This window comes from Bos mutus, chromosome 9, assembly GCF_027580195.1.
Source record: "Bos mutus isolate GX-2022 chromosome 9, NWIPB_WYAK_1.1, whole genome shotgun sequence".
NCBI lineage: Eukaryota > Metazoa > Chordata > Mammalia > Artiodactyla > Bovidae > Bos > Bos mutus.
The window spans coordinates 85,542,781-85,558,971 of NC_091625.1; the positions used below are offsets into that span (position 1 = coordinate 85,542,781).

The following is a 16,191-nucleotide window of genomic DNA, read 5'->3' on the forward strand; positions in this document are numbered from 1 at the left end:
AGTCTGATCAGTAGGGGCAACAGTGATCAAATTTTTGTACTTAGGAAAATATTGCATTTTTATTTAACTCAAGAGGAAAGGATATTTTTACGCGAGACTGATATACACTACATTTTTACTGACTCTAATCCAAAAGGAGGTCTAAGCTTGTTCTTTCTTTTCTTCCTTTGTTTTCTTCTTTTTGTTTTCAACAAGATAAAGTTTAAAGAAGCAAGAAACCATCCTAATTTCTCACCTAGTAATAACCCACATGGGTGTTTCAGCAAGTCTCTGTTGGGGGCATTTTTACATCAGCTATGTAATTCTTGCTTTTACACTTAATATTTTATTATAGTTCTGTGTTATGAAGACTTCTTTGTCATCACCATTTTTCATGGCTATGTTCCTTCTCTCAGGTGCATTGAAATTCATGTGTCTGTTTTGTGAAGACCTTTATGTGTATGGTTAGTGGAGAATTTGAAGTTGCATGTGATAAATAGTAAATAGTTTAGGTCCATATAATCTATGGGCTTCCCATATGGTGCTAGTGGTAAAGAACCTGCCTGCCAATGCAGGAGACATAAGAGGTGCAGGTTTGATTCCTGGGTCGGGAAGATTCCCTGGAGGAGAGCATGGTAACCCACTCCAGTATTCTCGCCTGGAGAAACCCATAGACAGTGGAGCCTGGAGGGCTGTTGTCCACAGGGTTGCAAAGAGTCAGACACGACTGAAGTGACTTAGCACTCACGCATGCCATAAAATCTATATATCTGCCAGTATTTCCATGCTGTTGTTGTTTAGTCGCTGTGTTGTGTCTGACTCTTTGTGACTCCATGGACTGTAGCCCTCAAGGCTCCTCCGTCCATTGGATTTCCCAGGCAAGAATGCTGGAGTGGATTGCCATTTCCTTCTCTAGAGGATCTTCCTGACCCAGAGATCAAACCCATGGATTCTTTACCACTTAGCCACCTGGGAAGCTCTTTGAGTAACAACACCTCTTGCCTTAAAAAAAAAAAAAGCACACCAATTCTATTGAATCCTTATTTATTTTGTGATTTTCTATAATTATTTTATTACTGATTCCTTTTATAAAAAACGTATTATAAAAACCTATTGGATAAGGATGTTACAAAAGACCTATTGGATAAGGGATCCAACAAGTAGTTTAGGTACTGCAGCTGTTATATTTCATAAATACATGATTCACTTCCTTTGTAGGTAAGATGCTGGTGCTCTTATGCACTTTCATTTTTTTCCTTAACACAATCCACCTAAATGTTTCTTATAGCATAACTGTCAAATAATTACTGATCCTTTTTCCTCACTGATTTAGTATTCCACATGGGTGGGAGTTGGTATAATAGAGTCAACTGAGACTCAGAAGCATCAGTTGGGGGCAGAAAGCCATCATCCCGGGAGCCTGGCACCATGGCCCAAGCAGGCACCTGGGTGTCATTGTTATTAAGGGCGTCTTTCTTATAACTTTGTCCCCTGGCCTGTGTCAGTGGGAGAGAGGTGTTTCTTTTCTTCTAAGAAAGTATTCTCATGTGGGAAAAGACTTTTAAAATTCATTAGGCTATCCTGCTGGGACAAGGTTGATGCTTTTTCCTTTTGGCAAGATTGCAGCCAAACAATAACCTAATTATTGCACTGAGTTCTTGAATGTTGCAATTTTGCCGTTGAAAAATAGTCTGGTAGGATACTCTGTGGCTTCCTAGGACCAAGCAAGGAAATGACGGCTGTGAACTGGCAGATGATCCTTGATACGACACTCAACTGTTCTTCCCCAAATTCTAGCCGGTTAACAGTTGGGGTTTCCATAATTATCCCACAGTGTTTGGGAAGCTTGGAGAGCAGCTTCTTGGTAGGAAAGGAAGCCTGCCTGGAGGTAGGATAAATAACTTTTTCCCATTTAGACAGATGGGCCTCATTTGGTGTGCTCTGTTCCAGAGCTTCAGAAGACAGTATGGGAGAAAATACCACAGGAGCTAAATTAGTTCTCATCAGAGTTGCAGGAATGTGATGGTGGGTAACATTGATGGGAGCCAGTTCCAGCCAGGCTGGAAACTCTTCATCCTTTCAACTGTAGTTAGTGAGAAAAGTAAGATCCAAGTCATCATATTCAGGTTCCCTTTCTATGAGATTCCAGATAAGTGCTAAAGACCAAGTTAGATGCCACGTGGTTCTCATTATTCAGGAATCCATAAGCTGGAGACTTAAAAAGCATTAAAAAAAAATCTTTTGGCTTCTCTGCATGCTTCTTCAAATATTAGTTCCTTGAAAAGGAATCGAACCCAAACCCCTTGCATTGGTGGCGAGGAGTCTTAACCACTGGACCACCAGGGAAATCCCTAGAAGTATTTTAAGGTCATCATTCAGGCCATGCTTGCAACTCTGGTGACCTGGGGAAAGCTTCCTCTTGAAGTGATTAGCTCGTCACAGATTGAGTCCTGATGGAGAGAGATTTTCTTAAAAAGCTGTAATTTCAGTCCGTAAGGCTCTCTTTCTTGCGTCAGATTTTACCTGTAACTTCTAGACTTTGAATTTTGCCTTCAGACAAGTAGGCAAATTTCTTTCCTGCTCTGCTATTGGGGCAGCTTTGAGTCTGAGGACCTGCAGTGTAAAGTCTTCTTTTCTGGGCTAGTAAGCAGCCCTGTCAAAAGCAGAAGTGAGATGACTTGGAGAAGAAATAATCCATGGACAGCACTAAGAGGGAATAGTAACACATTAGGATCCTAAAGCATTTTCTAGGGGAAAAAAAGTAACATCCAGCTTGTGTTGTCCTCTGCAGAAAAAGTCATTAGAAACAGCCTGAGGATGGAGAGTTTGGTGATGGTTTAAACAGATCTTTCGGGTTTGTTTAATTTTAAATCCTCTGGGTGAATTTGGGGAATTGAGGAAATGTTCTATAGATGGAACATATTTAGATATTTCTTTGGCTTTAAAAAGTCCAAAAACACGCAGTGTCCTTTAGAGCTAATTACATACCAACTGGAGAATGAACAAGCCCAAAAGTCACCCTTCCCATAGAGATGCTTGACTTAACCCTGAAAAATAAAAGGTTTTGATAATTATGTTAGTAATTAACTTTCTGGACTGGATATCAAACTACTTCTCCAGGACCTAATCACCTGGCCCCTGACTGGAATAAAGCACTCACTTGATAAAGTGTTTTGGGGGGCCAGTTATTTTAGATGGAGGTAACAGAGAGAGGACAGATGGGTGAAAATTCAACAGCATAAGCAGGGATTGTGATTCAAATGTATAACTATGGTGAGAGTTTTTATTTAGCACCAAACGGGCCCTAAAGGGACTGTGTATTTGGACTGCAGCCTTTGCCTCGGCTGGGGATCAGGACATTAGCGCTCTTGAGCAGCAGGGAAGTTGCCCGTATTTCCATACATTTGGCACATCCCTGAGCACCATGTGTGTTTTTGGCTGCAAGAAGCTGCATTTGGAAATGACAGCAGCTTCCCAAGTCCATAATGGGCTCCTCTCTAGTGATGCTAAGTCTGACATCTGTCATAGTGACAGTGGCCAGGAGAGAGACACTCTTGAGGTAGCCTCTTATTACTGGCCACGTCAGCTTCCTTGGCATCTTTGAAGCTGAGTCTGCTCGGATGTTAGCAGAAACAAGTTTGTGTGGTGGTTGGTGTAGCACAGCCCTGATGGAAAAGTTACCACTGCAAAGTGGACCCTGTTCATGATGCTGGATCTCCATGCAGATTGTTAACACATCTGTGGGCACCAGGACCCGGGAGCCCAGGCGAGATGCACCCAGTCTTTAAGGATCAGGAATATAAATACAAATATTGCACATTATCTCAGAGGATATCAGAATGGGATATCAGAATCATTGCTGATGGTGTAGGGATAATTCTGGGGCATAATTATTGTTCCTTGCGATTTTCATAATTTAATCTTTCAAGGTATAATTCTGGACTAAGAGGCAGTGAATGTGGTACCTGTCATGACTAGAGATGATTCTTGGGGCTTCCTCAGATTCTGCCATTCCCACTCCAAGCCCAGGTGGAGGTCCTGGCCTCTGTGGTTGTCACAGTGGCAAGAGGGTGAGAATCACGATGGCAAGATGGGGGACTCGGGGTTTAAATTCTGGCCATTGTACTTAGCCGGCGAGTTGTGTAACCTATCTAAGTTTCAGTTTCCCCTTCTATAAAATGGGATAAAAATATCTCGTAAAGTCGTTACCAGGATTAAATGGGGAAATTGCTATAAAATACCTCGTCCATCATCGTAAGAGACCTGTTAACTGCCTATTTCTTTTCCTTCCCTTTTATTCCTGGTCCAAAAACTCCTGTAGTGATGCTGGAGAGTCTGTGATTCGTACTTCATTAATATTTATTCATATGAGTGCAGAGATTTCTTTTAGCTTTTATTTTGGGATATTTCAAACATATATAAACAGCATAGTATAACAAACTTCCTGTGCCCTTCAGCAGTTACCAGCATCCTGACTTCTCCCTTTATCTTTACTCTTACGCCTGCTTAATTATTATTTTTTTGAAAGTTTCTTGTTTGTGAAGTACAGTTTACACATTGAAATGCAGGCGTCTGAGCTATCCAATTTTGCCAAGAGGGTAGTCACGTCACCCACATCCTGGCATGGCATAGAACACAACTGTCACCTTGCAAAGTTTCCCCACGTCCCTTCTCAGCAAATCCTGGATTGAGGACAGGGATGTTTGTCAGTCTGTTTTGGTGCTTTCTGTATATGGTGCATGGCACATGATAGGTACTCAGTGAGTATTTGTTGAATTTATTTGTATATGTCATTATTTAAGACTATTAAGTGAGCATCAGACATGTGTCTGAGACTTTGTCATTCCAGAAATACAAAGATGTATTCCCCATCCACAAAGATGGTATAATTTAGTGGGGGTTTTAGACAAGTAAACAGACTATTTTTTTTGGCTGTACTTTTTTGGTTTGTGAGATCTTGGTTTCCCATTTAGGGACTGAACCCTGGCCCGTGGCTGTGAAAGTGCCAAGTCCTCATCATTGGACCAGCAGGAATTCCTTAAGCAGACTATTAAGTGCAGGAAGTACACAGGAGAGACCCTGACCCAGTTTAGGAAAATCAAAGAAGGCTTCCTGGAGGAGGTGATGCCTAAGCCCAACTGTAAAGAAACAGAAGATTAATCTGGTTGGGGAGGGAGGTGTAGACAGTGCAGAGTAATTTAAGGCTGAGGTCACAGAGAAAAAGCCAAAAATGAGAGCGAAAATGTGGCTTTTATGGGCCATGGAGAGAAGTTTACCGTGGCTAGAACCTACGATATAAACACACGTACGAGAAAAGATACACGCTCTCCTTTCACAGGTCTTGTATTATTATCAATATAAAAAGAATATTGCTTTGATTCATCACCATTCCCAAGACAAAACAAATCGCCCTTTCGCAATAGTTGATCGGCTGGGCCAAGGTGCCCTTGTGGCCTCCCCAAGCCACGCAGACGTGTCCAGTCTCCAGGGGGGTTTTGTTTTGTCTTACTGACTGCTCTTCTTTTGTTATTTGCTAGAGACAGCAAAGCCTGTGGAAAACAGGTTTCCTGTTACTTTAAGCTCCCTGAATATTCAAGAAAAGATAAGGGTTGCCCCCACCTCGGCGCTTAGGGAACACTGGCTGCCCCAGGAGGCTACCAGATTCCTGAATTCTTATTCTCACCCATAGGATAAGTACATAATCTGTGTTGCAAATTGTCCTGAGTTTAAATATTCAACTGCTGAATGCTAAAGCCCAACTGTTGCGCTAAGGGCATTTGCTTTTGTTTTGTTTCATTTTGTCTTAAAGGACATTATTTGCTAGCTTTGGGCTACTGTTGATTTGCAGATTGCAGTCAGAAACAGTGGGCATTAGATAGTGAGTCTGAACCACATTCTGCTGTGGGATTCACACACTTGATGTCAAAATACACTGAGCCTTTATGTCTTAAGCCAGATGGTAATACAGTTCTCTGCTCGGGCTCCTCTCAGACAAAGTCCCATTTGTAGTCAAATGTCCAGTCCCAATTTAGTCAGCATTTTTTGTACATTGCACCACATCAACATAGACATAAACAGGCCTCTCGGCTGCCAGATTTGATCTTGGCATCCTGTACCTCTCATAATTGAGAAGGTTTTTATTCTACTTAACAATCAATTTAGGTGTCCGTCCATCCTCTTCGGCTTGGAGACCTTTGTAGACAGCTGTACATTCTGGAAGCTGACAGATTAGATACAATCGGTGGTAGACTAGTTGTATGTGTATATAGAATCGTCCCCATCAGACTTTTCAAATATGAATCAACAACATCAGCTTCCTTTTCTAGTTTTGCTCCTGAGCATTCAGAAATGACTGATTTTTGTTTGTTTGCATTTGTAAAAGCAGTGTGCCTGGGGGAATTCAACACCAAAATAGCATTCTGCTCAAAATACATTTGCTTGCCAGAAAGCGAAAAAAGTCTGAGCTTTGCAGTTGTTTTCATTTACATACAACAGGCAGAATTCCTAAATGTTAATCAAGATGACAGTAATTGGGGAGAAAAACCCAGGAAATACAGAGGCCAGAATCTGGGCTCGGAGGGGAAAGGGGTGCCTTTGTTCTTAGAATTGGGACCTTTCAGAGTTGAGTGAGGCCCAGGCCAGGTGCCTTTTTGAAGCCCTGGAATATTAAAACCAGGACTATAGTATGATGTCAGAGTTTACATGTAACAATTAAACACTTTTCACGTGGAAGATTGCAGTGTAATTTATTTGTGCTAATTACAAGCTAATTATAGGCTATTTAAACATGCTAATTTGTAGCACGCTAGAGGCAGTATGGTCTCCTTGTGAGAGAAAAGTAAAGGAGTGTGATTAATGTTTCCTTATTTTCAGTGGGTTTCTGCATCCACATCTATAATGTTATTTGACAATATTGTCAAAGGTCTAAGTTTGAGATCCTTGGCAAAGACTGAGTGGCCCAGGCCAAGGGGTCCACCTGTCCTCTACGGCCCTGGTTGGTTGGAAGGGCGAGGGTTAGGGGTCTGAAGTGGGATTGGGTAGACGCCTGCAGGGCCCAGACAGAAAGTCAGCAGGTGCAGGGTTGTGGGTCTTCGCTGGTGTTGGCCCATATACCGGGCACTGGCCTTCTGACCTTGTAGGTCCGCATCTTATCAGATGAGATGGGGCATGTTCAGGGTAGTGGGGCTGTAGACTAGGTCCTTAGTTTACATTTTATTTTTTAAATAAAATAAATAAAATATTTATAAAGTTATATATATTTTATATTTATATTATTATTTATATTTAGTTTTAAAATTTATTATTGGCTGATGTAGGATTTTAGTTCCCCGACCTGGGATTGAACCCAGGCCCTGGCAGTGAAAGTGCCAGGTTCTAACTACTGGACCACCAGGGAATCCCTAGACTTGGTCCATATTTTAGAGGGATCTCTCACCACAGCTCCTATGCACCAACCAAAATGACCAAGGACAGAAAGAACTGGGCCCCAGAGCATCAAGTATTCTGACTGGCCCTTTCTCTGGCCACCTCCTTTGAGAAGATCATTATACTGGTTTCAGCAGTAATTTTTGATTGGAGCTGCCTCCCCCCGCTCCCCACCCCCATCCCCCCAGTTTGGAAGTTTTGTGAATTTTATTTTAAATAGAAGAAAGCAAGGCAGTAAAATGTTGGGATAATTTGTTCTATGCATTTGGTTCAGTTCTTCTGTTTTTTTTTACCATTTAGTGTTTAGAAGGACACAAACTAACCTGGTGACTGAAAAATACATCACAGAACCCTCAGAGCATGGTGTTGACTTTCTGTTCATCTCTTGCCATTTCCCGAAAAAGGACATCAGAGTCTAGCTATTTGCAGGCTCCCCCGCCACCTCCCCATTTCAACCTTTGTTTTAGAAATGGAGGCTTCATTGATCAAGTATAGCAGTGCTGTTAAGAGTTCAAGAGTGAACCAGTTTCTCTATCTCTGATTATTCTGAGGCTGGTACATAAAGCATTTATTTCTAAGGGATACTTTGAGAGACTTTCTGCAATTATTTAGAGTATGAAGATGTTTGAAATTTGTGGTACAGCCATGCCATCCATCTCATGGGCCCCAGCAGAAGCTGATGGAACTTAATCAAAAATAAATCAAGGGTAAGTCCAAACCAGATTGGAAGCACATCATGAATATTCGTGAACATCTGGATATGTTTGTGCGAGTGTATGTTATTTTTTAATGTGTGCGATGGCAGGGACGTGCCTTCTTAACAAAGATGCCAAGAGGCAGACAGATTTCCAGCTGTGATTTCAAAGGGCATTTTTGTGTGTGGATATCCTTTCTCCTGGGTGTGTGGGTTTCACGTCTCCAAGATACTCCTTTGATCTCTTTCATCTTTTGGAATCTCTTTTGATAATTTATCTGAATTCTTCATTGCAGTGAGTCACTTGACTCATGAACATTAAAAACCTTTCTTTCTAAGGGAGGTTTTCAGCTTTAGTGAAAGTCACTAGTTAATGTTTCTGATGAATCTTTTAAATCCCGGTGATTTTATAATTATCATTTAAGCTATTTGGCTTCGTTGATCATCGCCATAACCTAACGTGTGTAAAACTCAGGTACTTTATCTGCTTCACTACCTAAAGTAGTTGCAATAACTAGAAAGGAAGGGTGAAATGTGAAGAGGCCATAATAACAATGCTGATAATTATTGCAATAATGACATTTTAAAAGTACATTGAAGTTCATGAGGCATCCATACCTATCACCTTATGTATTTTTAATACCCCTATGAGACAGGTATTAATAATGTTATAATTTCATTTGGGCAGAGGCAGAAAATAGTGCTCCCAAAGGGAGGCCAAATAACTCAGTAGGTAAACTCCATCACCCACCTGTTTGGTCATTCTCTGTTTGGGACCTACCTGGAACTTCGGTCAGGGCACTGCCTGATGGGGATGACAATGGGTTGTTGTAAAGCAAGATATTACAGGTTGTTGTAACGGTTACATAATACACTAGGTTAAATAAGGTAATGTTTGTAGAGCACTTGATGGTTTCTGGGTGCATGCTAAAGCTCAATGAATATAATAAACATTATTTATAATAGGAATGCTAAATAAATAGGACTTGTTAAAAATCTAATAGCTGGTAGGTATCAAAGGTAGGATTTGAAACTGGACTCATGCTCAGTTGCTCAATCATGTCCAACTCTTAGTGACCCCATGGACTGTCGCCCGCCAGGCTCCTCTGTCCATGGGATTTTTCAGGCAAGAACACTGGAGTGGGTTGCCATTTCCTCCTTCAGGGGATCTTCCCTACCCAGGGATCGAACCCAGGTCTCCTGCATCTCCTGCATTGCAGGCAGATACTTTACTGCCTCTGAGCCATGGAGTATGCCTTTGAAACCAAGAAGTCAGTGCAAAAATCTCTGAATCTTCCCAGACCACCTACTAACCTTGCATTGTTACTCTTGGGAGATTCTACCCAAACCACCCTCCATCCTTCCCCCACCACCTCTTCCCCTTCCTCCTCCTCCCCCACCCCTCCCCAAGGAGTAAATCTTGATTTACAGATTAGTTTATGTTTGGGTAATATAGTTTAAATGTGTGATATTATAAAGAATAGTATAATATAGTTATTTCTACTGTATAAATTAATACACTCATTACAATTTTTTTAAGGAAACCTCACAAAATTCCTTAAAGTAGAAGTTTAAGTCTCCTAATACTTGCCAAGTGTAACAGTTCCAAACAGTTAGGTTCTAAGCCACTTCCTGGAATTCCAGTTTTCTATGCATTCTCCTTCATCTCTTCTTTCTCTCTTTACAGACACACAAATACCCACATAAAAACATACATGGTGTTTTACTTGCAACAGAATAGAAGCAATAAGTTAAAAGAGGGTTGACTTACTGCTCAAGACAGTTATCTGATAGTGGTAAGAAATGTTCACAAATGGAGACACAGAAAATTTCAAAAGTAATTAGGAGAATTCAAAGGCTCGACAACCTGGACATTTAGAACAGGGGCCAAAGACCTTATAAATTGAAAAGAATCTGTTAAATTATATTCCCTAATTTTTATAGAGCACAGTGGGTAATAGACGATTGAAGAATTTCATTTGAGAAGGTAAAAAACTTGAGAAGTAAAATAAAGCGTTTTGCTGTTTTACCTGTAGTCTTGTCTTGAAAATTTAGTTTAACATTGTTAGAGGGTTCTGTAATATTGAAATTTTACTGTATTATGTAATAAATATTTTAGATTTGGCTGAATGATGGCATGTATTATTCTTCCTGAATGTTAATACAGGGAACTGGTAAAAACAGCAAAGTAAAAACAACATTTACTGGTTTTCTGTTGTGTTTCAGTAACTTAGGTGGTTTCATGGGGAAGTTTTTAGTAACAGAAATTATAAGCCTCATTTCAGGAAGTTCATGTCGCAATAGAACAAGACAGCTAAGGACAAGATTCTATTAGTCATATTCATGAGTGGATGATACATATAGGTCTGCTTACAGCAAATTCTAATTTCCAACTAGTTTCACCTGGAGATACGTTCAGTACAATAGAAAAGGTAAAGGTGGTGATGCTTGTTGATTGAAAAGCTTAGCTGAACTGATCTGGAGGAGCAGGTGCCTTAGGCTGGAGTCGGGACTCAACAATCTAAAATCAAGCATAAGGCTGGTTTCTGAGTAATTGGACAAGAATGTGTGCAATTGTTCAGCTTAGTCTGTGCCATAGCCTAGATCAACACAAGGAAACAACTAATGTTTGGATGATTTTAACAGGGCTTGAAAGGCTATACAGGGCTTATAGTTAGGATGATAATACTGACTAAAGTAATAAGCAAGGTTGTATATATATGTGTGTGTGTGTGTGTATGTATGTGTGTGTGTGTGTTTGTGTATACACACACGTATATATTTTCAAGTCAGTATCTTCTTTTCATTTAATACCACAACTGATCGTGTTCTTTGTAACACATTTATTGAATAGCTACCATGTGCACGCAGGTAGTACATATTATCTTCCTTCAGAACACTCCCATGAAAAGTCAAAGTATTAGATGCTGAGTCATGTCTAACTCTTTGTGATCCCATGGCCTGGAACCTCAGGCACCTCTCTCTGTCCAATGGGATTCTCCAGGCAAGAACACTGGAGTGGGTCGCCATTCCTTTCTCCGGGGGGTCTTCCCAACCCAGGGATTGAACCCAGGTCTCCTGCATCTCAGGCAGATTCTTTACCGTCTGAGCCACCAGGGAAGCCGTAAAGCGTACAGTTAGTTCCCTGGTTTCAGTGTACTCACAGCTTGTGCAGACTTCACCACAGTCTGCTCCAGAATCCCACAGTCCTCTGTGTTCTTTAACCATTCTATAATGAGTGTATAATAAATAATTCTTCACGCTGGCATTTCTGCGGGCTTGAACAATTCCCAGCCCGCATGCGTGCTAAGTTGCTTCAGTCATGTCTGACTCTTTGCGACCCCATGGACTGTAACCTGCCAAGCTCCTCTGTCCGTGGGATTCTCCAGCCAAGAATACTGGAATGGGTTGTGGGGCCCTCCTCCAGGGGATCTTCCCGACCCAGGGATTGAACCTGCGTCTCTTATGTCTCCTGCATTGGTAGGTGGGTTATTTACCACTACTGCCACCTGGGGAAGCCCCTCCCAGCACATAGTAGATGTAATAAATAGCAATGAAAATAATGAATAAATGAATGACAGTACCTGGGCATTTTGGAGATCTTTGCACTTTTATCCACAAGAAGTGAGGCTTTTTTATTGTTCACTCAGTGTTTGAAATAAGCATAAATAAGAAAAATTTTAAAGCGATAAAGTTTTGGAAAGTATAATTCTGGGGAAAAAAAAAGTGCCTTTATTACAAAATGAATCCACTGGCTGATAAAAATGTAAAATATGATAAGAGGCTCAAACTTCTAATTAGAGGTGAAAAGGCTCCCAAAGAAAGTATATTTGATAGTAAAAAAAAAAAAATCTCTTTCATGCTTTAAAATTTGCTTATATAAACTGATTTTTTAATATGATTCTAATGGATAGGATGCTTAAAAAAATTTTTTTTTATTGGAGTATAGTTGCTTTACAGTATTGTGTTAGTGACTGCTGTGCAGCAAAGTAAATCATCTCTATGTATACATATATCCCCCCTTTTTTTAGATTTCCTTCCCATTAAGGTCACCACAGAGCACTGAGTAGAATTCCCTGTCCTATACAGTAGGTTCTCGTTAGTTACCTATTTTATACGTAGACTCCATCTTCCCATGGAAACTTGTTACGTGTGGTGTGTATGCTCGGCATCTGGATCCCAGCACATCCTGAGAAAAACTGGACTAACTGGCCTGACCTCGGGATGTGTCCACTTTTGCTAATATTAAAGCTCAATTTTATTACCTCCAAAAAAAAGAGAAAAATCCTCAAAACAGAAAGCAACCCAATAATTGTTGTAACCCAACCCATCTTGTGCAGGGTTGTGACCTGCCAGGCAGTGGAGAATTGAGAGATATTTTCTCCAGGTGGGGATATATTTATGCCCACATCACACAGACTGGAGGATAGGAAAGAAGAAGGGGTGGAGCTGCTGAACAGGCCTTGGGGTGGCGGCGGGGGTAAGGGGTGGGGGGGTAAGGGGTGTGGGGTGAATAGGGAGGTCGCAAATTTCTCATTGCTGGGTGCCGGTCACCTGGTCTGACCTAAGGAGATGCACATTTTGAACATGATTTTAGTCAGATAAAAATTTCTTCCGCAATGGTTGTGTTTATTTGCTTATTTCTTTTGACTGGATTCTCACCATAAGAACCTCAAGAGACGTCCTCCGAAGGACGCCATTAGGAGATGCAGTGCTCACGTGAGGGGAATCTGTTTCTGAGCTGCAAAAGATAAGAAAGAAGTTATAAATAAAGGCAGTTGGTTATTTTAATTTGTCACATTACGTATGTTGTTGTTTGCATTGTTGTTGTTTAGTCACTAAGTTGTATCCAACTCTTGGCGACCCCATGGACTGTATAGCACCAGGCTCCTCTGTCTGTGGGATTTCCCAGGCAATAATACTGGAGTGGGTTGCTGTTTCCTTCTCCATGGGATCTTCCTGACTCAGGGACTGACTCTACATCTCTTGCATTGGCAGGAGGATTCTTTACCACTGAGCAAGCTGGGAAGCCCTTACTGTTTGTATCAGTTCAGTTCAGTTCAGTTCAGTCGCTCAGTCGTGTCCCGACTCTTTGCGACCCCATGAACCGCAGCACACCAGGCCTCCCTGTCCATTACCAACTCCCAGAGTCCACCCAAACCTATGTCCATTGAGTCGGTAATGCCATCCAACCATCTCATCCTGTCGTCCCCTTCTCCTCCTGCCCTCAGTCTTTCCCAGCATCAGGGTCTTTTCAAATCAGCTCTTCATATCATGTGGCCAAAGTATTGAAGTTTCAGCTTCAGTATCAGTCCTTCCAATGAACACCCAGGACTGATCTCCTTTAGGATGGACTGGTTGGATCTCCTTGCAGTCCAAGGGACTCTCAAGAGTCTTCTCCAACACCACAGTTCAAAAGCATCAATTCTGTGCTCAGCTTTCTTTATAGTCCATCTTACATCCACACATGACCACTGGAAAAAGCATAGCCTTGACTAGATGGACCTTTGTTGGCAAAGTTATGTCTCTGCTTTTTAATATGCTGTCTAGGTTGGTCATAACTTTCCTTTCAAGGTGTAAGCATCTTTTAATTTCATGGGTACAGTCACCATCTGCAGTGATTTTGGAGCCCAGAAAAATAAAGTCAGCCACTGTTTCCACTGTTTCCCCATCTATTTCCCATGAAGTGATGGGACAGGATGCCATGATCTTAGTTTTCTGAATGTTGAGCTTTAAGCCAACTTTTCCACTCTCCTCTTTCACTTTCATCAAGAGGGTCTTTAGTTCTTCTCCACTTTCTGCCATAAGGGTGGTGTCATCTGCATACCTGAGGTTATTGATATTTCTCCCTGCAATCTTGATTCCAGCTTGTGCTTCTTCCATCCCAGCATTTCTCATGATGTACTCTGCATATAAGTTAAATAAGTAGGATGACAATATACAGCCTTGATGTACTCTTTTTCCTATTTGGAACCAGTCTGTTGTTCCATGTCTAGTTCTAACTGTTGCTTCCTGACCTGTATACAGATTTCTCAAGAGGCAGGTCAGGCGGTCTGGTATTCCCATTTCTTTAAGAATTTTCCATAGTTTATTGTGGTCCACACAGTCAAAGGCTTTGGCATACTCAATAAAGCAGAAATAGATGTTTTTCTGAAACTGTCTTGCTTTTTCCATGATAGATTCCTAAATTCATTGCTGAAGCTTAGAGAGAGTGGTGTGCTATCCATCAGCACCTAGCACGGAGGCAAGCCGACATTTGTGTGTCTTCTTCTAGCACAACTTAGCAGCAGAGCTTGAGTGCTAAGAGCTTGGACGCAGGAATCAAGGAAGGATATGGCCCTAAGGGTACTGGCTTTCCGAAAGGAATGGGGAGAATCTTGCGGCCAGGGGTCAGGCCCTTCTCAGGTTTAGGAAGGCATTGTTCATTACATTGGGGTAAATGAGGAGGGCTGAATTTATTTTAGTTTGGTTTAGCACTTTTTTTTTTCTTTTAGATTAAAAAATTACTTCTTTTAAATGTTGTAGTAAAATACACATAGCATAAAATTTGCCGTCTTAACCATTTTTAAGTGTACATTTTGGTGGCGTTTAGTATACTGTACTCTCATCATTTCCATTGTCAGGACTCTTTTCATCCTGCAAAACTGAAACCTGATGCCTACTGATCAATAACTTCCCTCTCCCTGCTCCCCCCCAACTCCAGGTAACTATTCTACTTTCTGTCTTTATGGATTTGGCCTCTCATAAGTGAAATTCAGTCCCTGGGTCAGGAAGATCCCTTGGAGAAGGAAATGGCAATCCACTCCAATATTCTTGCCTAGAGAATTCCATGGACAGAGGAGCCTGGTGGGCTACAATCCGTGAGGTCTCAAAGAGTGGAACAGGACTGAGCAATTACACTTTCACTTTCATAAGTGGAATTATATAGTACTTGTTCTTTTGGGACTGACTTATTTCACTTAGTATCATGTCCTTAAGGTTTTCCCATGTAGCAGCACGTGACAGAATTTCCTTCATTTTTTAGGGACTGAGTAATATTTCACTGTATCTATTTACCACATTTTATTTGTCCACTCATCCATCAGGAGACAGTTGGATTGCTTTGACCATTTCGATTCTGAGAATAATGCTGCTATGAACATGGGTGTGCAGATATCTCTTTGAGTCTCTGCTCTCAGTTCTTTGTGGGTATATACTGAAAAGCAGAATTCTAGAACATAAGGTAATTCTATTTTTAATGTTCTGAAAAGCCCCTATATGTTTTCCATAGCAGTTGTACCATTTTACATTCCTATCAGTAGTGCACAGATGTTTCAGTTTCTCCACATCCTTGCCAATGCTTGTTCTCTTCTTTCCTTACTTATCTTTTTTAAAGAAATAATAGCCAACTCTCCTGTTTATGGATGTGAAATCGTACCTTCTTGTGGTTTTGATTTGCATCTCCCTAATGATTAGTAACATGGAGCATCTTCTCATATGCTTTTTGGCCTTCTGTATATTTCTTAAAGAAATGTCTATTAAAGTTTTTTTTTTTTCCATTTTCAAATTGGGTTGCTTTTGTTGTTGCGTTGTAGGAGTTCTCTGTATATCCTGGATATTAATCCTTTATCGAATGTAAATACTCTATGATTTGCACATATTTTCTCCCTTTCCCCAGCTTGCCTCTGTTAATAGTGTATTTTGTTGTACAGAAGTTATAAAATTCTGATGAAGTTCAGTTTATCTAATTTTTTTGTTGTTGCCTGTGTCTTTGGTGTCATAGCCAAGAAATCATTGCCAAAGACAGTGTCACGAGGCTTCTTCTCTCTGTTTTCTTCTAGGAGGTTTTTTTGGTTTTATTTAGGTCTTTGATCCTTTTTGAGTTATTTGTTGTATATAAGGTAAGCTTCTCTCATGGCTGAGATGGTAAAGAATCTGCCTGCAGTGCAAGAGACCCAGGTTCGATCCCTTGGTTGGGGAGATCCCCTGGAGAAGGAAGGGAATGGCTACCCACTCCAGTATTCATGCCTGAAAAATCTCATGGACAGAGCAGCCTGTTGGACTGCAATCTATGGGGTCACAGTGAATCTGACACGACTGAGCGACTGAGCACA

At 41.0% G+C, this 16,191-nt stretch overlaps 1 protein-coding gene across 2 annotated transcripts in view; it reads left to right on the top strand.

The window, feature by feature from the left end:
- SASH1 (SAM and SH3 domain containing 1) overlaps positions 1 to 16,191 on the top strand; it is a 264,186-nt gene that overhangs the window by 116,298 nt on the left and 131,697 nt on the right. The window lies entirely within an intron of this gene.